This window comes from Neolamprologus multifasciatus, chromosome 3 (genome assembly GCF_963576455.1).
Source record: "Neolamprologus multifasciatus chromosome 3, fNeoMul1.2, whole genome shotgun sequence".
Lineage (NCBI taxonomy): Eukaryota > Metazoa > Chordata > Actinopteri > Cichliformes > Cichlidae > Neolamprologus > Neolamprologus multifasciatus.
This window is the reverse complement of record NC_140441.1, coordinates 1,669,956-1,691,896: the sequence shown is the minus strand read 5'-3', so window position 1 is coordinate 1,691,896 and position 21,941 is coordinate 1,669,956. Positions and strand designations below refer to the sequence as shown.

General features: G+C 41.8%; 3 long non-coding RNA genes across 3 annotated transcripts; all 3 read right to left on the bottom strand.

The window, feature by feature from the left end:
• Positions 1 to 823: 823 nt before the first annotated feature.
• LOC146520998 (uncharacterized) lies at positions 824 to 4,688 on the bottom strand. Its single transcript, XR_014873230.1, has 4 exons — positions 3,913 to 4,688; positions 3,751 to 3,813; positions 3,587 to 3,649; positions 824 to 3,477 (listed from the first exon to the last, which is right to left on the bottom strand). It is a non-coding gene; the product is annotated as an uncharacterized LOC146520998 (long non-coding RNA).
• A 4,365-nt stretch (positions 4,689 to 9,053) lies between these two features.
• On the bottom strand, positions 9,054 to 9,985 carry LOC146520997 (uncharacterized). The gene is made up of 3 exons (XR_014873215.1): positions 9,911 to 9,985; positions 9,744 to 9,835; positions 9,054 to 9,664 (listed from the first exon to the last, which is right to left on the bottom strand). It is a non-coding gene; the product is annotated as an uncharacterized LOC146520997 (long non-coding RNA).
• An 8,176-nt stretch (positions 9,986 to 18,161) lies between these two features.
• LOC146520996 (uncharacterized) lies at positions 18,162 to 20,159 on the bottom strand. The gene is made up of 2 exons (XR_014873248.1): positions 19,347 to 20,159; positions 18,162 to 19,254 (listed from the first exon to the last, which is right to left on the bottom strand). It is a non-coding gene; the product is annotated as an uncharacterized LOC146520996 (long non-coding RNA).
• Positions 20,160 to 21,941: the final 1,782 nt, after the last annotated feature.

The window sequence follows — 21,941 nt, the reverse complement described above, 5'->3', positions numbered from 1 at the left end:
CTTAGGGGGGAGCACTGTGCATTTAACAAAGCCAAAATAATTTTCTAGCTTGTCAAAGTTGGTGTAAATGACTTGAGGGTGTCCTACAGGATAGTCTTTTTTAGACTGCACTGTGGGATAGAGACTGGTGAAGTCGTAGTAAAATATTTTTTCATCACAACCAGTCTTGTGGTACAGCTTTATAGCATTTGTGCGACCTCCAAAAAGGGCGTCTCGGGGATTCATACGTTCTGGCTTTCTGTATGTGTGCATGAAAGCCACAACTGCAGGGTCTGTCTGCTTCAAGGCAGCCCATTCACATTCCCACATCACTATTACGCTCACACTGTGTTGTGATCTCAGTGCATCAACTTTGTCACAAAACATGCGATGCAGCAGTCCATAGGATGCTTTGCTGACAGGATTAACTTCACTCTCGGGGTAACATTTAACACAGCCGTGGTGAAAACATCCTGCAAATTCATAAGCTGTATTACTTGTGGGGTCAAAACCGTCCACAAAATACGGTCCAACCCTCTGTTCGCCTCCTCTGAGAGCATGTTTTACCACTTTGTTGGCGGTGTGGGACACGTATTGAAGCCATTCGATAGAGACGTTAGAAAACGTCTTATTCTGCTCAACGTATGCCCCGTCATACGTGAGAGCGAGCGTGTCTCTAGGCAGAAACAGCGTTTTATACACACCCATACTAAATGCAGCCAAGGTGGAATGGATCAACTTGTGTACAACCCAGTAACGTGTCACGATAAATGCTGCATGCTTTACGCAGGACATCAACATCGTTAACACAGTAACGCCTGAGTTCAGCCTGAAAATCAAAGGGATTCTGTGAGGCAACCTGGTACCATTCCATGAATCGCACCTTATCGCTTTCAGACATGTACTCATAGCCGTAGAAGGAGGGGTCTGGGTACGGGCCCACATAATGCTCATTATCCCTCGTATTAAACCTGTGTGGGAAATGGCCCTTCTGCAGGTCTTGAAAACCTAAAGCAGAGGGTATTTTGGCAAGGCCCATGGGCAAAAAGCTGAACGAATCAATCCATCGCTGGTCATAGTCCCTGTCATACATCAAAATCACACGGCTGCCGCTCATTATGACACTAGGTGTTATGCCCTGTCTGACAAAGTACTCGAGGAGTATGTAGTTGTCAAAGCCAGATGCATTATGTGCTATGAACGTGTACCCACGAAACCTTGGGCGTCTGTAATGTTGCACAAACGCCTCCACACACTTTAATGTGTTAAATGTGAACTTATTGCCCTTCAGATCAGACGCACACACAAAGTTAGCCTCGTGTTTACCGTTGTGGTACCTAGTCTCGAAATCATATAAAATGTATTTATCGCTAGGCTTCTGTTTTTCAACAGGCTGTATGAAACACTGATGGTCGGAGTCTCCGGGTAATTTAGGCTCGCGGCAGTGCTCGCATCTAGGCTGGGCACATCTGTGTGGCGATTTCTTGGATTCTCTATATGTGGTGCCACAGTGCATGCAATGTTTCATATTATCACAGGGGATCATGTTGTGTTTTAATTCTGGTAATTTGTGTTGCTGGTAACAGTGTTGTGATTTGCAGATGCGGTTACAGTCGCTGCATTTCACTGTGGGACCCCTGTGGTGTTGACAGAGTGTATAACATGTGTTACATCTGTGTTTACAGCTATGATGTAATGCTGTATTATATGTACTGTAACAGAAATTACACACATAGGATGCACCAAGAAAAGCGGTTGGGTTTAAAATCATGTGGTAATGTTGATTATGGAGATACATCATCAACGTGTTTGTGTTTGGCTCTTCATGTGTGAAAAAACATTCCAGGCGTTTACGCCCTTCTGTGTGGTAATAGATTACAATCTTAATGTTGAAGTGCTTCTCAAATTTACTGACATCGGTGAATGATACTTGCTGCTTGTCGCATAGACCTACTTCAGCATGCATCCGTTTAGCTGTAGCGAGTTTTTCTAGCTCAGAGGCTGATGAGTTTAATGAATGTGCTATACATAGGGAGAAGCACAAATTGTTGTGTGTTGTTTGGTGTGTATAAATGTCTGCCTTTCTTTGAGAGAATCTCATCATAAGGGATTTGTGCCAGTCTTAAGCGAGCCCCACCACTACTGTTCTGAGCTGCCGTGACAATAAACTCTAATTCATCATCACCGATAGATTCATCATTACTCTGCATAACTTGTGCAATTCGATCGAGAAACAGCTCCGGATCATACCGATCATCAGCGTTTAAAACAGCCTGAACATCTGAAGCCAGCGAGGGGCCACGCAGGACCACGTTTAGAACGCTGCCCTGTTGAGATCCAGCCACAGCTCGGTCTACCACATTGGCTAAGCACTCGCGCACTCGCTCAGGTACTTGTTCTGGATGATCAAGACTTATACCCCTAAAATCAAGGCGCTCACGCAATTCGCGAGCATTAAAATTAGGTATCTCTCTAATGTGTGGCTGGGAGCGCCTGCCAGATCCAGATTGCACAACGGGCTCAATCACGATAGTATCACTTTGTGAGAAATTTACAATGACTGAGGCGGTATGTGGTGTTGCAGCGGCGCCCAGACACGCATGTGTGTCTGTAGTACTAGTAGAAGCGGTAACAGACTCAATAACACCAGCAGCAGCAGCAATACGGTTAGCATCAGTAACAACAGTGGTCCGAGCAACACCTGATGTACTATCACTATTATTAACAACAACAACAATAGCCCCATCAGCAATAGCAGGCGTAGGAACAGTCTGACAAGGATGTGTATCAGATGAGGCTGATGCAGGCACACTATTAAGTCTAGCTATAATATTGTCTAATTTGTTATCTGTTTCTTCAACCCACTGCATAAAAGTCTCTAAGTCAAAACATCTAACAGGAGTGGAGGTTCCGTTATTATGCTTAAATAATTTATTTGGAGGGTCCATGGTCTGGATTTTAAAAGTCAGGGACTTGAAATTTTGCTGCAGATGATGTCTAATGTACTACACACTTTTTTTTATGAATTTGATAAACTGTTGCCTTTGTATCTGTGCTTCTTGGTGGTATTGATTGAGTCTAGCTTCAATCAAACATAATTTATCAACTAATGAAGCTATATGACTCTGTTCAGCAGGTTGAGCGTCTGAAACCTTCATGTAAGCATCATACGCCGCTGATATTTGAGAGTCTGTTATACCGTCGTCTTCAAAATCTACGTGTGAATCAATGCTATTTCTGACACATTCTGGTGGGGTGGGTATATGAACAAGATCGAAATCTGATATACTGTAGTCAAAAACATCAGAGAAATCCCGAGGCAAGCACTCACTCGGGGGTGTTGCAGGACCGCTGATGAAGATCGCTTCTGACTCTCCACTATTGCACAAAACTCCAGGTTTTTGTTGTTCTGGGAGGTCGATACTGTTTAAACATTCCAAAAACGTCTGGAATAGTACGGTGTCCTGATCATTATGAGGAGGGGTACTGTGCTGCAGTCTGTGAAGATAGATATGTGTTAAAACATTTATACATGTACCCATTTCAAACAGAATAAGCGTGTCTCCCTCTCTCTCTTTTTATCTAATTTATATATACCTATGCTTACCTTGTAGTGTGCGTTATTCCCGACGGCCCTGGTTCTCCGCACATAAGGTTCTCTGGCGTGGCTCTGTATGTGTAAAACGGTCTGTTTTAGAACATTTGGAATTGTTTAAACCCATTTGCTGTTTTTTTTAAAATACACAATTATACACCCCGTTGTATACATACCTTTTGTAAGGATGGGCTCTGTGGTCACGGTGTCTGAATGTTTTCCTGCTCAGTTTGTTAACCCTGGAACAAATCAAAGAAAAACTCTGTTATTATATAATTTAAAACAATCGTAAGCTTAAAACATACATACGATTAAAAATCGCGTAATTCTGTACACACCTTGTGCCTGTTAGAGATGTTGTTCCATCTTTAAAATCCCCCGTTTCTAAAGAAAAGGGTGCTGTGCCGTTCTCCCGAACTCCTGAAAATTAAGCTTTTGTTTTAGGAAAAAGATAGTTTGAATATCCTATAATATGTTAACATAACACTTTTAAAAATACAATAATAGGTTTTGTTTTACTTACCGTTTAAGATGTCCATGTTATAAAGAACGATGATAGTTTTGATGATCTCAAAGAAAGTGGTGTTGTCGCGACGAATGCAGAGTTCACCCTGAGCCTAGCACGGCTCTCAGGTAAATACCTTCTCTAGGAACAATGCCAGTACACAACTGTTTCACACCTTAAGGTTAACACTCCCTTGCTACTTCCCAGAGTTCTCGAAGAGACAAAAGACACCTGCTCTGGAGGTCCTGTTTCCCGCCAACAACCTTACTACACCCCCTACCATTTGCCTAGGTGGCTTTGCCTCATTCTTAGTTCAACATTGCGAAATCCCGATTTTTAAATAAAATGATCGCATCAACCCTGGAAAGAAACCCAGTAGATGTGTGAAAAAACTAGTTAAATTAAAACTAGGGGGATTGATTAAATAAAACGCTTGTGGACATTACCCATTCAGAAGAAATTCCCACTTGTGCCGTTTTTAAAATAAATTGCATGCATCGCAGCAAGCTGAGATATTGTCAGATTTATAAAATTAGTCTAGCCTCAGTACACACCTGTTTCACACCTTAAGGTTAACACTCCCTTGCTACTTCCCAGAGTTCTCGAAGAGACAAAAAAAGTGCCATTGTATTACTACTAACGATCAAGCGAATGCACCTTGAGCGAATTGGATCTGTTTGCAGCACCGCTGACTCAGTTTTAAATCGAGGACAAATGTTATTCAGAAATGTTACCAGTAACAGCACTCACTGATCGGGGACCTCTGGAATTTTATGTGCCTGGAAACGGGTTGCATTACCTGGATTTGAATGACACACTGCTGAGTTTAAGGCTGAAAATAACGAACCCAGACGGTAGTGATATTGATGCAGACATTAATGTTGGAATTATAAATTACCCTATAAACACCATTTTCTCCCAATGTGACGTGACATTGGGCGACAGACTGATTTCACAAGCCAGCTCAACTCAACCATATAGGGTTATAATTGAGACATATTTAAATAACTCCGAAGAAACTCAATTTAGCGCAGGTCTGTTTTACAAAGATACTGCTGGTGCCCATGACTCACATGTTGTCAATAACGGCCCTAACAGAGGATTAGTCCAGAGAGCTGGCAAGCGTTCAAGAGTTTCATGTGTTGGGCCCGTTACACTCTGACTTTTTTTTTTTTTTTTTTTTTTCCTGTGAAAGATTGCTGCTGTGGATGTGGATTTGAGGATTAAACTCACGAGAGCCAGCGATGCTTTTAGCCTCATGGCGCCTCAAAATGCCAATCACCATCTCAATATTCTGGGCACGTTATTGTTCATAAGAAAAGTCACGGTTTCCCCTGCTTCCGCAAAATGTAAAAACATTTTCAATACCCGAATTTGCGGATATCAAAGAGTGATATTATACCCCTTGTGTCAAACTGAGCTATTTATGCCCCCCAATAAAGTTTTATGGCCCAAAGGTAAAGTAATAAAAATATATTCATAAAAATATGCTATTAATAAAAATATGCTAGTTCATAGCTCATTGCTTTTTTTTTTTTATTTATTTATTTTTTTCCCCTAAAAAGAACTAATTGTTTATTTAAGTTCCTTATATATTCTCGATTGAATGAAATGCCACACCTCTGACTTGAGCCGCTGGTGGTAAAAAAACCCTCTAACCGCAAAATTTGTAATAATGTGTTGGTGAAATGTCCATTCCATAATCTTCTGCAGAGTTCATCATAGTACTTGAAAAAGAATTATTTTTCCAGTGGGAAAAGACATGAATGTCGTCTTTGTGAAAGGTGTGAGACCTCACAGCCTTGACACACATCCTGCCTATGTTTCTGGAGCAACGAGGTACTTCACAGTTAATTTTATAAGTTCAAACACAGCAGTAGAGTCGCGGCCTCATCGTTGTCCGCGGGCGAAGGCTGTCCGCGGCATTCGCCGAGGTGGGGGTCACTGTCTTCAGACTCTCGGAAAAGAGCCCGGCACACAGGAGAGAGAGAGTGATATTATACCCCTTATGTCAAACCGAGTGATTTGTGACCCCCCCCCCCCCAGAGTGATTTATGGCCCTAGGAAGTAAAAAAAAAAGTGATATTCATAAAAATATGCTAGTTCATAGCTCTTTGCTTTTTCCCCTTAACCCTAACTAATTGATTATTTAAGTTTCTTATAGCAAATAGCATTCTTTTATTTTTTTATGCTTAAAAATGCCATCTGGTGGTGGCTCAGTGTGTGTGCGAGGGTGCGTGCCTGAGGCTGTGTGTCAGGTCTCCGGACTTTGTGTTTTTCGGGCTCCGTGCTTATGTGTGGAAAAACGTGTTAATACATAGTAAAATAGTGAAACTGTTTAGTTAAACTTGTGCTTTGTAACGTTCAGTATGGCCAGAAATACAGGCTGCATGCCTTGGGGGAAAACTTTATTTCAATTTATATGCATTTGTTTAATCCGAACAAGGAGATTTAGAATAAAACTCAGAATCGTGAAAAAAAACTCCACTGAAAAACGCACTGCGGCTCCCAACATAAAACTCTTTTTCTCCAAAAAACCCCTGATAGGTACCCCTCTATTCCCCAAAACCTTATATTTCGGAAACGGGGAAAAATCCTGAAAAAAATCCTTAATCTTTTGTCCCCCCGCGGATCCCACCCGATCCTCCGCGGAGGAAAAGCAAAAACTCCTTAAAAAATCCTCTGCGTTTTCTCCAAAACACCTGAAATAACCTTAGTCTTTTGTCTCAAATTCACCCCAATCCTTAGACTAAATAACCAGGGAAAAAATCCTGAAAAGTCCTTAGTCTGTTTTCTTCAAAACGACCCCTCTTACCAGCTACCTCTAACACAGTCTAAGTTCTCCCTTTGCTCTTAATCGATCCGCTACCAGAGCACTTTTTTTTTTTTTTTCCCTGCCTGTTCGCTCCTGGCTCAACTCCCGAATACTGTTTTCCGCCTCTCGCATATATGCTTGGTGTCCCAGCAGGTGTCTGGCAACGATTCGAGCGTAAATTTGCCCCTTATCCTGCAGATATAAAGGCGGGGTGTTACCATTTATTCTGTTATTCTGATATAGCCGCCTTGCAGCTCGTGGGTGATAGCTACTCCCCCCTGCTGCGCACTGTCAAAATAGAGGGTAATTACGGAGATATTATCACACAGAGCTTTAACAAACCAGACTATATTTCTGTAGCGCGCAAACACATTGCAAATATCCATATTGAAATCAAAACCGATCAGAACGAGCCTGTAAACTTTACCTACGGTAAAACGATAGTAAAGCTACACTTTCGACCTGTCAAGGATCTCTCATAACTCATAACAAAAAATGGATAATAATAGATTTATACGGTATTATGAAACCCAGGCTGGTAACGGTCTGCCCGGCTTTTCAGGTGCGCCTGTAATTTACGGGTGCGGAATAGCATCTATTTTTTCTAAATTATTTAGATTTGTAACCCCGTTCATAAAGAGGGGTGTGAGCATTGCAAAGCCTCACCTCAAATCTGCTGTCAAAGGCTTTGCTTCAGATATTGTCACATCCTCACTCTCAAATTTGACTCGTTCAAACACACAAGAACAGCAAGAGGGTTCGGGATTGACCCTAATTTCACGCAGACCCTTGAAGCAGCCCCCTGGTCAGAGGTTGGGAGAGTTTAAAAAGCGGAGGAAAACTGTGAAAAAGAGACAGTGGGAAAACCATCAGACGGACAGGACGCAAGCCTAAGACTGATATATTCTAAAAACAAGAACAACTAAGAAGCAAACAGCAATGTCTTTACTTCACGAGAGATCAAACGAATGCACCTTGAGTGAGTTAGAAATTTTCACAGTCCCACTGACTCAAATGTCAATCGAGGACAAATGTTATTCAGAAATTCTACCAGTAACAGCGCTCACAGATCGGGGACCCCTGGAATTTTATGTGCCTGGAAATGGCTTACATTACTTAGATCTGAATGATACACTGCTGAGTTTAAGGCTGAAAATAACAAACCCTGATAGTAGCGATATTGAAGCAGACGCTAATGTTGGAATTATAAATGACCCTTTAAACACCATTTTCTCCCAATGTGACGTCACATTGGGCGAAAGACTGATTTCACAAGCGAGTTCGACACATGCGTTTAGAGCGATAATTGAAACATATTTAAATTACTCAGAAGAAAGTCTGAAAACTCAATTTAGTGCAGGTCTTCTTTACAAAGATACTGCTGGTTCACACGACTCCCATGTTGTTAATAATGGGCCGAATAGGGGCTTAGTCCGCAGGGCAGTTTACAGCGCACGCTCGCGAGAGTTCCATTTTGATGGGTCCGCTACATTCAGACATATTTCTGCGAAAGACTCTTAATAATGTGGATCTACGGATTAAACTCACAAGAGCTAACGATGCTTTCACCCTAATGGCGCCTCAAAATGCCAATTACCATCTCAATATTGTGGGGGCCTCATTGTTCGTAAGAAAAGTCACGGTCTCCCCCGCTGTGCGCCTTGGCCATGCCTCCGCTCTGATGCGCGCAAATGCGCTTTATCCAATCGCCCGGATTAATGTAAAGACATTTTCAATACCCGAGAACTCGCGGATATCACATCATGAGAATCTGTTTCTGGGGTCACTTCCCCGTTACCTAGTGATAGGCATGGTTAACCATTCAATTCAATTCAATTCAATTCAATTTTATTTATATAGCGCCAAATCACAACAAATGTCGCCTCAAGGCGCTTCATAGATACAGAGAAAAGCCCAACAATCATATGACCCCCTATGAGCAAGCACTTTGGCGACAGTGGGAAGGAAAAACTCCCTTTTAACAGGAAGAAACCTCCGGCAGAACCAGGCTCAGGGAGGGGCGGCCATCTGCTGCGACCGGTTGGGGTGAGAGAAGGAAGACAGGATAAAGACATGCTGTGGAAGAGAGACAGAGATTAATAACAGCCATGAGGCTTTTACAGGTCGATATGATTTATGCCCTTTCAATTTCCAACACAACAATCTAGATGTGACCCGTGGTAGGTCCCTATTTAAAATAGGACAGAGCCGTAGGCGCACAGTCAGTTAAAAAAGAATTTAATTTTTAATACAAAATAAAAGTAACAGTGTAACAGCGGCACCTAAAAACAATTAAAAAAACTTTACCTTATTAAAACCAATAAAACTGTATGATTGCCCGTGAGACGGGACAAGCGCTGCGGGGAACTGTTTAAGAACAAATCGACATAATACACTGGTTAATAAAGGACGGCAACTCACATCAACCCAAATGGGCAAAACTCTATAAAAAAAGGCAAATCTTCAGTGCCGTCTTCACTCCGGCCCACCGCTGAGCATGCAAAAGCGGTGAGACAAAAAAAGGATTTGTTTTCCCTGCAGTGCCTTCACCGTCTGTGACAATATATAGGTATAAAAAAAGGGTTAAAATACTAAAAGAATCAATCTCTATGGTGCCTACTGATACAGAAAAATAAAACAAGAAACAAATAAAATCGACAGCCGCAGCAGTCAAAATTACCTCAGAATAAAACAAATTAAAAACACACTGATGTGTCGGGTCCTGTGCCCGCAGTCAGAAATCCACTGGGCAAAGCAGCAGCTCGATACTCTGTAAATAAAAGGCAGGAGATGGCTTACACTGGACAGTAAAACACAGGAATATTCCTCAACTGTATTGTTTTCGTTACCTGTCCACAAGTTCACGTCACACCCTAATAAATGTGGGTCAGTGGCGGTGAAGTCCACTACACTGTTCTGACGGGAACGCAATGTTTCCCACCTACAAGGGTGCAAATAGCTGTAAACCTCGACCACAACAACCAAAGCTCAAGTGGTACATTGTGGTGTAACCTACCGTTCTGACAGAGTTTCATGGAAAGAAGTTAAAAACACAAACTTGCCCAACTGGGACGAAGCACTGGCAGCTTCAGGTTTGCTGAGGTATGCCTAATTGCCCACACCTGAGCTTAAAAAAGGAGCAATGACCAGCTCCGCCCACCAGGGGCGGTTCCCAGACTAAGGTCACACCTGTCACATAGAGTTTTTGGCTTTGTGTCATGAGAGTAAGCAAATACCAGCCAAAGCGTTTCAACCTAATTTTGCTGAGAATCAGTCCGTAAGAGTTTTACAGCCTGTACACTGCTACCGGGAGAAACCTGAAAGATCTGTCCTTGTGCATTGACAGACAGGAGTTTGAACAGGGATATACATTGTTTGTTTTCAATCTGAATCCTTCCGATGATAACCAAGCATTGTCACCTGTGATAAATGGCAACTTGAGACTTGAAATGCGCTTCAGAGTGCCACTGCCTCACACTACTACACTGATCGTTTACGCCTGTTATGATTCCATTCTCGAGATCAATTCCAAAAGACAAGTTTTGGTTGATTATTACTGAGGTTTTCACTTTTTGAATCATGAACAATCACCAATTGGACAGTATTATGAGACTCCTGGTGGGCGATAGTTTTTTTTTTTGGAGTATATGCAGAAGATGAATTATTAACATTACTCAAACGCTCGTTTAAACGCCCTACATATATGATCATAAATACAGATCCTAGGAACAAACCTGGAACTCACTCGCTGGCTATTTCTTTAGATGAAGATGGAGGTGCTAGTTTTTGATTCGTTTGGATTCCCACCAGATTATCCTTTTTACCCCAAAAGCATTGTAACATTTTTGAAAAAGCATGCTAAACGAGTATCTTTTCATCAAAGACAGCTACAAGCCACGCTTTCCACGGTATGTGGCCAACACTGTATATTTCTCCTGGCTAACAAATCGCGTGGAAAGAGTTATGAGGATATACTTGCTTTATATAGCTCTGACCAAATCAAAAATGATAGCATGGTCTCGTGTTTTGTAAAACGATTTATCAGATGTGTATTGATATGTAAGGCTAGCAATTTTAATCAAACTTCGTGTTCTCTGAAAGCTTTTAATGATTGTCATTTGTGCTAAAAACTATTTCAATAATAACGTTTCTGGGGAATAAAAAAGTGGTGTATTGTGCTTTTTTTAAATTTTGTTAAATAAAAAAAAACATGAGTGAGAATTAACTTTTAAACAATAATAATGGTTTATTTCAATTACATCAGAAATTCACCCATTTGGGTGACAATACAAATTTCTTGCTTTTCTTCTTTTTTTTTCTTAGCAATAAAATCATCCTCAGATGATGTCTGGTATTCTCCTGTTTCTCTTGAATCTTTTAACGCTGCTATTTCCCTTCTGGCCGACAAGTTTGTAATAGTGGATAGAGGTATTTTTAGATCCGCCAAGGTTCGCGCGAGCAAGCTCCAGCCTGTTGGTTTCACACTTGCACGGGAACTTGCTAAAAATTTCATCAAGTCCAACATATGACTTCCTGGTATGGGGTTTTGTCTATGCATCAATTCGCCGTCGTCACTCCATCCGATGTGACCTTTTGATGCTAATATTCTACGCATTAGATATTCAGTGTTTCTCTTTGAACGTGGATTTATGTGGGTTAAAACATCGTGTAAAACCTTATTCACACTTCCCATCTTCCCCCCCCCCCCCCTCCCCTCCTCGCTTTCTCCCTGCTGATAATCATCAGATGTCTCACTCTAGCTCCCTTGACGCTCTGCGGGGAGTCTTAGGGTGATTTCTGTCTCTCAAGTACTAGGTACTTTTGTAAAAGCATGTTATACTTTTTAATTTTCTCATCGGGGGTTAGACCTTGAGTCTCCAATACACGTCTCATTTGACTATCCAGATCATCCTTGGCCTTGTCTCTGATGCTTACTCGAGAAGCATTTGAATGTGTCTCATTTAAGCGCTTGATCTGCTCAGGCGAGATCAGATACATTTTCTGCATTTTTCTTTGCGAATGGCTCCTATAGCTAAATCTGCGACCATGGGTAACACTGTTGTGAGGAGAGGCAGGAGGAAACCACCTTTTTGAGTCATTAGCTTTCTTTTCTTGCTAACACGCTCCCTTCTGTTGGCCATCTGTCTGATTTTCTCTCTGTGCTGTTTCAACTTCTTATGTTGGCATTGTGTGACTGGAATATTTCCTTTTAAAAGGTTCATACAGATCTCACAAACAGACTGAATAAAATCGGGTGAGGATTCTTCCAAAATAACCTTACGAATTTTAGGGGAGCTTGTGGTTAGTGTTTTCAGCAAAGCAAAGTTTCTTCTCAATCTTGCAGACATTGTTTCTCTTATTATCTTGTTAATAATTTCACCTCCTCACTACGTACGACTCTGGATACTGTAGCTCCAGTGAAAACTAAGGTCTCTAATCAGAAGTACATGACCCCGTGGTATAATTCTCAAACACGTACCCTCAAGCAGACGACTCGTAATCTGGAGAGGAAATAGCGTGTCACAAATTTAGAGGATCATCATTTAGCCTGGAGAAATAGTTTGTTACTTTATAAGAAAGCCCTCCGCAAAGCCAGAACAGCTTACTATTCGTCACTGATTGAAGAAAATAAGAACAACCCCAGGTTTCTCTTCAGCACTGTAGCCAGGCTGACAAAAAGTCAGAGCTCTTTTGAGCCAACCATCCCTTTAACGTTAACTAGTGATGACTTCATGAACTTCTTCACAAATAACATTTATCATTAGAGAAAAAATTACCAATAATCATCCCACAGATGTAATATTATCTACAGCTACTCTTAGTACCATTGATGTTAAGTTAGACTCTTTTTCTCCAATCGATCTTTCTGAGTCAACTTCAATAATTACTTCCTCCAAACCATCAACGTGTCTTTTAGACCCCATTCCTACAAAACTGCTCAAAGAAGTTCTGCCATTGATTAATTCTTCGATCTTATATATGATCAACCTATCTCTAATAATCGGCTATGTACCACAGGCCTTCAAGGTGGCTGCAGTTAAACCTTTACTCAAAAAGCATCTCTAGACCCAGCAGTCTTAGCTAATTATAGGCCAATCTCCAACCTTCCTTTCATATCAAAAATCCTTGAAAGAGTAGTTGTCAAACAGCTAACAGATCATCTGCAGAGGAATGGTTTATTTGAAGAGTTTCAGTCAGGTTTCAGAGTTCATCACAGCACAGAAACAGCTTTAGTGAAGGTTACAAATGATCTTCTTATGGCCTCTGACAGTGGACTCATCTCTGTGCTTGTCCTTCTTGACCTTAGTGCAGCATTCGATACTGTTGACCATAATATTCTATTAGAGCGATTAGAACATGCTGTAGGTATTACAGGTATTGCACTGCAGTGGTTTGTATCATATCTATCTAATAGACTCCAATTTGTGCATGTAAATGGAGAGTCCTCTTCACACACTGAGGTTAATTATGGAGTTCCACAGGGTTCAGTGCTAGGACCAATTCTGTTTACATTATACATGCTTCCCCTAGGCAGCATCATTAGAAGACATAGCATACATTTTCACTGCTATGCAGATGACACCCAGCTCTATCTGTCCATGAAGCCAGATAACACACACCAATTAGTTAAACTGCAGGAATGTCTTAAAGACATAAAGACTTGGATGGCCACTAACTTTCTGCTTCTCAACTCAGATAAAACTGAGGTCATTGTACTCGGCGCTGAAAAGCTTAGAAATTTGGTATCTAACCAGATTCTTACTCTGGATGGCATTACCTTGGCCTCCAGTAACACTGTGAGGAACCTTGGAGTCATTTTTGACCAGGATATGTCATTCAACGCACATATTAAACAAATATGTAAGACTGCGTTCTTCCATTTGCGCAACATCTCTAAAATTAGAAATATCCTGTCTCAGAGTGACGCTGAAAAACTAGTTCATGCATTTATTACTTCCAGGCTGGACTACTGCAATTCATTATTATCAGGATGTCCAAAAAACTCACTGAAAAGCCTTCAGTTAATCCAAAATGCTGCAGCAAGAGTACTGACAGGGACTAGAAAGAGAGAGCATATTTCTCCTGTTTTGGCTTCCCTTCATTGGCTTCCTGTTAAATCCAGAATTGAATTCAAAATCCTGCTCCTCACATACAAGGTCTTAAATAATCAGGCCCCATCTTATCTTAATGACCTTGTAGTACCATATCACCCTATTAGAGCACTTTGCTCTCGCTCTGCAGGCCTACTTGTTGTTCCTAGAGTATTTAAAAGTAGAATGGGAGGCAGAGCCTTCAGTTTTCAGGCCCCTCTTCTGTGGAACCAGCTTCCAGTTTGGATTCGGGAGACGGACACTATCTCTACTTTTAAGATTAGGCTTAAAACTTTCCTTTTTGCTAAAGCATATAGTTAGGGCTGGACCAGGTGACCCTGAATCCTCCCTTAGTTATGCTGCAATAGATGTAGGCTGCCGGGGATTCCCATGATGCATTGAGTTTTTCCTTTCCAGTCACCTTTCTCACTCACTATGTATTAACAGACCTCTCTGTATTGAATCGTATCTGTTATTAATCTCTGTCTCTCTTCCCTCACCCCAACCAATCACAGCAGATGGCCCCGCCCCTCCCTGAGCCTGGTTCTGTTGGAGGTTTCTTCCTGTTAAAGGAGTTTTTCCTTCCCACTGTCGCCAAAGTGCTGCTCATAGGGGGTCATATGATTGTTGGGCTTTTCTCTGTATCTATGAAGCGCCTTGAGGCGACATTTGTTGTGATTTGGCGCTATATAAATAAATTGAATTAAATTATTTTTTCCTGGGTAGGAAAACACACAGCTGTTCTGAGGGTAGTATCCCTGTTCTCAGTCTTAGTTGCTCTGGACAGGTGGGGGTTAAATCTAACAATAAATATCCGTGTGGCTCTCTCGTTGCTTCTTCAAAACTTTCCAAAAAGTATTGCACACGGCCTGGGCATATTTGTCTAGCTAGTGTATTAACTTGTAATTTATCACGAGGGTTTTTAAATAACACCATATAAGTACTGTTCAGACTGATCGTCCTGCTGTGTTTACCTTGTAAAAACACGTTCTGGCTCAACATCATCACACTCATATTTTTATGGTGTCTGTATTGAGTGAAAATCCGGACCACTTCTGGATGATTAGCTGCTTGAAAAATAACATCGTCCAGTACAATGAGATGACTTTGTGTCAAACGCCCTGATGTGTTTGTGTGATTCCTTTTGCTTTCAAAACTACTTTGCCTTTTCTGGTCATGTAACCATAACTTTTAGGTCCAGCTGCAACAAACTCTGTAATGAAATCATCCTGGTCTAACTCATTTGTTAGATCGCCTAAATACCTGCCTAATTCTAGTTCAGATTGGTTTTCTTTGGTGAGATAAACAACACTATTAGTGTCGTAGTAAATAGCTCTTTCCTGTAACTGATCCAAGTAACTATAGAGTTTGATACGCCCATATGAAGTAGTGAAGGCCGCAATGAAGATGTTATCTGTGGAGTTTGGGAGTGGAGTACAGAGATCACCATAACACCATTGAATAGGAGCCACATCATCGCTGACAAAAGAGAAATAGCTCACTTTGTATTTTGGAGAGAAGATGAGGTTAAAGAATTCCTCGGGGTCACTCACCAGTTTGCTTTGTGTGAGATTATTTCTCTGGCCAAATTTTCCCCAAAAAGAGTTTAAACACAGTTTGGCCATTTGTCTTTTAGCAGGGTTTAGTTTTATGTTTTCAGGGTCTAAAGTGATGCCTTGCTTAGCCTGGTACTCTTTAATGTAAAGCTGTTTAGTCTCCTCAGTTACAGCATCTGATGGGTAGCCTGAAGCTTCTTGTTTTTTGCGAAGGAAATGATGTACATACTCTGTGAATATTGTGTTACTCTCTTTCTCAAAGTGCCATACCTCAGTGATTCGATTTATTTTATAGCCCTTTTCTAATGCGAGGTTAATTTCGGGAGTGGTCCAAACCCCTCTGAGTGCTCTCTCCTCGTTGCTATGGTTACAAGAACCCTCTTGGTTGTTTATTTCGGCACAAGTGCGACAGAGAGTAAAGAGAAGCTTTCCTGAGTTTGTTTTATGAGGTAAAACGGGAAAATAGAGCCCTCTGGGTGGGTAAACAACCGCTTTGATAAACCCAAAATAGTTTTTAGGGTCCTGAAAATCTCGAAAGATTATTTGAGGATGACCTAAGGGGTAACTACAGGTGCTGTTTACAAATGGGTAAAGAGATGTGACGTCAACATAATTAATTTTTTCACCGGGTCGAGCGCTACAACGCAGTTGTGCTGGGCTTGTACGGCCTCCAAAGAGGGCGTGGCGAGGGTTCAGAGGCTCAGGTGGATCATAACGTTTCAGAAAGCTGATTACACTCTCATCACTACGTTTTAACTCGGTCCACTCATGCTCCCAAATTGTCACAAGACACACATTATGCTCAGCTCTCAATCTAGCGAGCCTGTCTTGAGTGGCGCTGTTTATGTCTGCAAAGGAGGAACCTAGCAGGGGATTAATATCGTTTTGATTCGAAAAACACTTAACACACCCATGGAAGTAGCAGCCTAAAAATTCCCATGCGCTTGTTTTGCCATTATTTTCGGAATATCCATCTACATAATAGCTACCGAGCTGTTTTTCTCCTTGATTGAGCGCATGCCTGATAAAAACACCTTGCGTGTATGAGAGATATTCGAGCCATTGAATTGAGGATGAGGAAAATGATTTGACCTGATTAGCATTACCGTGCCCTCTAAATTACAGTAAAGAATTTGCTGGCATGAAGTTTGTTAAATAAGTTTTAAGACAAGCGCTTGCAAGAGTGTTGCGGCTGAAAGGATCTACTCCTGTCTCTTCAATAAACCCGTTTCTAAAAAATACGCAACCCCGAGCTAGAATTTCAACATCGTTCTCACAGTATAAAAGGGCCTCTTTCATGAAATTGAAGGTACCGGAGCTGACTGAATCATACCATTCGTAAAATTGCTGCCTGCCGTTGCTTGTCATACGTTCCAGGCTGTAAGCGGAGGGGGGAGGGTAAGGGCCTGAATAAGCAAGGTTTTGTTTCGAACTGAAACAATGGGGGGAAAAAGCCTTTAATGCTGTCTGGAAACCCCATCGCGTTAGGTATAGCTGAGAGTGGCATGGGGAGGAAGCAGGAGGAGTCAATATAACGATGATTAAAGTCTGGGTCTGTAAAACTTATCACTTTGGAGCCTTGCATGATCAAGTTTGGTTTTAAACCCTGCTTAACCATAACCCTGAGAATAATGTATGTGTCAAACCCCTTAGCATTATGAGCGATAAAGATAGAGCCCTTAAAGAGGGGGCGTCTAAAATGAGCGAGAAACTTTTCAGCACAATCCTCACCCTGACAGCTCCAAGATTTACCATCTGATGTTTTTGTACACACCAGAAAAGGAGCGTGTTCGCCGTGATCGTTTACAAACGTTTCACAATCATAAAAAATCAAGTTGTTGTTATGTTCTGTTTCGCGTTCTATAACCTGCATGTAGCACTCATGTGTTTGATGATCACTAGAGATTTCCTGGCAACAGATTGGGCATTTGCGCTTTTGGCATTTGTGAGCTTTTTCATGTGATGCTAAACAATATAGCCTCGAACACTTGACACATTTTTTATAGAGGTCGCAGTTACTGGCGGACCTTTGACGCCTCTCAACGAGTTTTTTATGGCTCTCAAAACAAAACGTCTTTTCTTTTTCACAATTTCGCTGTTGAGTATGTGTTTAAGCATTCTCTTACCACTACCGGCTGGTGGTCTAACAATCTGAGCTACGAGCTCAAGTGAACTATCACACATCACTGCCCAGGTGGACTGTACCGCTCTCAAGAATAAGTTTTCAAATTCACTCAAATCACGATTGTCCCGTAAAATCACTGAAACATTATTTTGTAACTGGGGCCCTCTCAATTCTAACTGTAATAGATCACCTGGGCCTGCGTGGGAGGAGACACTGTTTGATATTTCACGTGCACTTGCCATTACACCTTTATAATAATGTGCATAATCAGGGATATCGTTTGGAGGAGGGAAATTCAAAATTTGTCTAATTTCAACGTTATTAAATTTATTTCTAACAATTAAAGAGGGTTCTGGTGAATTACCAGAGCAAGTATTCTCAGGATTACCCCCTTGTTGAAAGGGGTGATCATTGTTTACTGGGTTGAGCGGGTCATTCGCAGAGATGTCTGGGGAAGAGACTAGCGAATGCTGGCTTTGATCATCAGCAAAACGATTTTGATTTAACCTGTTTATTTGGCTCAATAACTCTGGCGGTATTTGAACCTCATCGTGTGTTTGGGCCAAAGCTTCTAAAGCTCTATTAATTGCTAAAAACGGATCAGAAGAGGAGATGTTTTGTGTCAGACTCATTTGAGAATGAACCGCGTCTGACTCTGTTTGAATTTCATCTTGATCCCAAACTGAGGGAATTATTTTGAAAGGCACTTTCACTAGGCGCTAATCGGGCAATAGCTAAATTAAGCAATTCCAAAGGGTCATTATTATTGATCACCTCAGGTTGCTCACTGTGTTGTGAATGTGTATTCTGAGAATGGTATGTATTTTCATTTAACCTAGCTAACGCTGTTTCTATAGCAAGAAATGGGTCTGTAATGTCTTGTTCCTGGTTATCCATTTTTATTGTTTTTAACAATTATATATTAAAAGAACAAAAAACAAAACACAGTTCGTTTGAAAAAAAAGGAAAAATTAAAAAACACAAAAAAAAACCTTTATAAGATGAGCTGAACTAATTCAGCGAAAAGGGAAACCAGACGGATACCAACTGAAGCTAGCTTCCGTCTGCGCGTTTCCCTTGTCCTTGTTCTCCTTGAGGTCCTAACGCTCCTCCTTCTCCTCCTCCTCATGAAATGCCCTAAGAATTTTAGAGTAAGATACAAAACAGTTAGTAATGTTAAATAGAAAAGGGATAGTTTTTATAAAATGAGAAAAAAGCAAGAAGCTAGAGAGAGACTAACCGTGATTGGATCTCAAACGGAGGCGCGGTGCATCTCGTGTGCATGATTGCGGAGAAGAGGAAGGGGTGGTGGTGGTGCTCCGATTCGCCGTAGCACGGGGACCGAGCAAATCGTGCCTCTCCGGGGCGGAGAGAGCATAGTTTTTCCCAGAGGCTCTGGGGAGAGCAGAAGCTCCGGCGGGGTTGGAACTGGGTCCGGTAGAACAAGAAGCAGGGCGACCCAGCGTAGAAAGCAGTTCTTGTCTTTCACGGGTCGATAGGCGTATATTCTTTCCAGTCAAGCTTTGGAGCACTGGCGGAGAGGAACTCGGTGAACTAGAAAAAAGAAACCTCTCAAAGTCTGCTAGATCTAGAAAGTTTGAGAAAAACGGAAAAGAGGGTAAATGTTTTGTTTTTCTAGCACAAATAGCTGTTAAGAGTGAGAACAAGAATGAACCATACCATTTTGATCGAGAGAGTCAAAAAGAGAGGCGTTGAGCACGCTTATTTCAGAGTCTAAAAGGAAATAACGAGTATTTAAAAACAGGAAAAACAGGAAAATATAAACATTATATGAGCAAGAGTAAAAAAAACGAGGTACCTGAGGAGGACATGTTTGGCTGGTATTGTGTACTAAAGCACTTTTAGCTCAGAGTGTTAGAGGCGAGCTTATATATTTTAAAAAGTGTATTCCAGGTGTTACAGAGCCTATTTGCATGTGTTTTGAAGATGAAAAAGCTTTTTGAGAGAAATCGTTAAAAGGAAAGTGTAAAACTTACCGTTTTGATATGGATATAAGGAAAAAGGCGCCAGCTGTTGTCGAAATCGGTGGGTCCTTTGCGAATTCGCGAGCAGCCTGAGCGGCGCCAGTTGTTAGTATGGCTGAAGTGAGAAGTCTTGTGGGAGAGCGCCGGTAGTCTTAACCTATCGCTGAGAAGGTAAATCAGAACTGGAGCCGATTGGCTAACCGGGGTGCGAAGGGAGCCGCCCCATTGTTATGTCATTGGCAGCGGGGCTAAGTTAGGCAGAGTTGGTCTCTGGCGGAAAATTTCAAACTAGGAAGCAGTATTCGGGAGTTGAGCGAGGAGCGAACAAGCAGGTAAAAATTGTGCTCTGGTAGCGGATCGATTAAGAGCAAAGGGAGAACTTAGACTGTGTTAGAGGTAGCTGGTAAGAGGGGTCGTTTTGAAGAAAACAGACTAAGGACTTTTCAGGATTTTTTCCCTGGTTATTTAGTTTAAGGATCGGGGTGAATTTGAGACAAAAGACTAAGGTTATTTCAGAGAAAACGCAGAGGATTTTTTAAGGAGTTTTTGCTTTTCCTACGCGGAGGATCGGGGTGGGATCCGCGGGGGGACAAAAGACTAAGGATTTTTTCAGGATTTTTGCCCTGTTTCCGAAATATAAGGTTTTGGGGAATAGAGGGGTACCTATCAGGGGTTTTTTGGAGAAAAAGAGTTTTATGTTGGGAGCCGCGGTGCGTTTTTGGGTGGAGTTTTTTTTCACGATTCTGAGTTTTATTTTAAATCGCCTTGTTCGGATTAAACAAATGCATATAAATTGAAATAAAGTTTTGCCCCCAAGGCATGCAGCTTGTATTTCTGGCCATACTGAACGTTACAAAGCACAAGTTTAACTAAACAGTTTCACTATTTTACTATGTATTAACACGTTTTTCACACATAAGCACGGAGCCCGAAAAACACAAAGTCCTGACACACAGCCTTGGGCACGCGCCCTCGCACACACGCTGAGCCACCACCAGATGGCGTTTTTAAGCATAAAAAAATAAACTTTTATTTTTTAATCCAATAAAAAAATGCTATTTGATATAAGAAACTTAAATAATCACTTAGTTAGGGTTAAGGGGAAAAAGCAAAGAGCTATGAACTAGCATATTTTCATGAATATCATATTTTTATTACTTACATAAATCACTCTAGGGGTCATAAATCACTCGGTTTGACATAAGGGGTATAATATCACTCTCTCTCTCACAGGGTCGCCCAAGGCCCACAGCGATGCACTGGAGACTGCGGTGCTTGAGGGGGTCTGCTCCAGTGATTGCCACCCGAGAGTGGCTAGTTGTGGGTGGCTGGGCGAGTTCCATCCTTGAGGTGATGAGGGCCGGGGTGGAAGCATAGCGGCCGGAGACGCCTGATGCGGGCTCTCCATCAGCGGACTCGATGGTGGAGTAGCCAGATCCATTGGAGCAGCTGATGGTCGGAGGGATGATGGAGAGAGTGCTGAGGGTTTTAAGATGATGTGGATGAGAGAGCGGTTGCGGTTTTTAAAAGGACAGGGTGAGGAGGCGGCGGGTAAGGGGGACTGGATGAGGGGCGGGGGCTATGTAGAGCGTGGCGGGTTATTTCCAACCATGACCACCTGAGTTGTAGTTTTACTCAGCTTAAACAGCTCTAATATTCTGGTATTCTTCTCAGCCACCATCTTCAGCCAGTCCTGAGTCGGAATTCGAAGCAATGTGCTGAAAACACCGGAGTGGGTGTTTGTAAGGTCCAGCACAAAATCATCTCTGCAAGCTCAATCGCATGTTTGTCGACTAGCTCTACATATCCATCTGCAAAATGGAGTGCTCTTGGTCTCCCACTGGGTGTATGTCACGGTTTTGCTCACCATGTTTGCAGTCCGGTGCCGATTGGGCTCTTGGGTGAATGGTGGGAATGAGTAGGCCTCTTTGAAAACCCGATGCGTCTGTGTTTGTGTGACCACGTGGTCGGCGGGGTTAGATAGAAAGTAATAAAATGACAACGCCACCTAGGGGAATTTCACCCCCAGGAAATATATTTAAGAAATAAATTAAAAAGAAGAGTCTGCACAGATTCAAGGATGCACACTGAGGCAGGTTGGCTCCAATATTAAAACAGTTTTATTTATAGTAAAAATAAATAAAAATATTAAAACCCAAGATGTAGCGTCATTGTTGACAGTGTCCTAAAGTGAAAATAAAACAATCAGGGAACTTGGACTTACCAGCAGCCGTGGACCCAAAAGAAAATCACTGCAGCCCACCCAGTGCTGTACAAAAGAAAGTGTGAA